This window comes from Austrofundulus limnaeus, unplaced genomic scaffold (assembly GCF_001266775.1).
Source record: "Austrofundulus limnaeus strain Quisiro unplaced genomic scaffold, Austrofundulus_limnaeus-1.0 Scaffold4, whole genome shotgun sequence".
Taxonomy (NCBI): domain Eukaryota; kingdom Metazoa; phylum Chordata; class Actinopteri; order Cyprinodontiformes; family Rivulidae; genus Austrofundulus; species Austrofundulus limnaeus.
This window is the reverse complement of record NW_013952406.1, coordinates 4,819,315-4,820,747: the sequence shown is the minus strand read 5'-3', so window position 1 is coordinate 4,820,747 and position 1,433 is coordinate 4,819,315.

The following is a 1,433-nucleotide window of genomic DNA, read 5'->3' as shown; positions in this document are numbered from 1 at the left end:
GTGTGTGTGTGTGTGTGTGTGTGTGTGTGTGTGTGTGTGTGTGTGTGTGTGTGTTTTTGTGCACGTCAGAATGTTGACGGGAATCTTGAAGTTTGCTTTCTTTCCTAAAGCATTCTGTTTATTTTTCAGAGCCTCTGTTGTTGCAAGTCTAATTCCATTACCTCCTACTCCCCTCACATGATGAAACGCTCAAACACCCCCCACCCCACCCCCAGGAATAAAGACAACTTGCTGTGCACAGCTCTCTTTTTTTTTTCTCCCCATGAACATTCCCAGATTTARCCAGAAAACACATTGTCTTGCAGTCGGTTCATCACTTGCAGCTCGGGGAGTATGAGATTCCACGACGGCCTGCTGATTTGTTCGTTTGTGTTGGGAGTTGTATTTCTAGGGAACTAAACAACCTCGAAGTGACTCCACATTACAATTCCTTCCTCCATCCAGTCGAACTGCGGAGATGAATTCATTATCATTTCAGTGAACGTCCTGGAGAGTTCTTCTTGTGAAATCTAAAGCAGCTGAAAACAGGATGTGACTCCAGTGGGGTGAGAAGTGTGGAAAGTCCAATGTAGGGCTAGTTAATGTTTCCTGAGAGTAAAGGGTTAAAAAGTGGCCAGAAATATCAAACAGGATGTTCCTTTTCCTTTTATGTTTTTAAATTTATTTATTTCTATGCTTGTTTTATTTTCAAAATGATCCAGGAGTCATTTAAGTCACAAGCAGAGCTGCTTGTCTGTCTGTTAGCAAAATATCTTGCAAACCACCAGATGCCTTCTAATGAAATGTTAGGAATGTAATCATTTTTAATCTAATTAACACAAAACTGACTATACCTCAGTCAGTTTTACAGACTATATCCTCTGTCATTTGAAGAGGTGAGATTTGACAGTGGTTCCCAATCTGGGCAGACCACCACCCCCGGGGGGTGCGCCAGAGAGCACAGAGGGGGCCCATAACCTTGTTTGCCCAGAAGTTGTGAAAATATTATAAAAATCACCAAAACTAGTCTGCTTGAATAATTGAAACTCTGTAATTCAGTTCTTCTTCTTCTTTTCCCCTTTTCATGATAAAAGTTTGCAACTTTTGGCTTTATTCTTTTGTTATTTTGAAAAAGAGATACAGGTTGAACGGGTCTTTAGGAGAAGTGGAGAGTATAGCGGTCTCAGCTTGGCTTGGAAGTAAGAAAGAGAGGCTTTGAGGAAAACGCCGGTCTCAAACTGGCATTAAAAGCATCCTTTCAACAAATCCTTCTATTTTAAACATTTATTCACCATTAGAGGAGATCTATTAGTTTTAAACAAAATGCTCGAAGCAGAATTAGGGGTGTAAGAAAAATATTGATACAATGAAATATCGCGATATTTCATTTCCCGATACTGTATCRATATTCTAAAGCCCTGTATCGATTTTTTATTAAGGTTTAAAATGTCAAC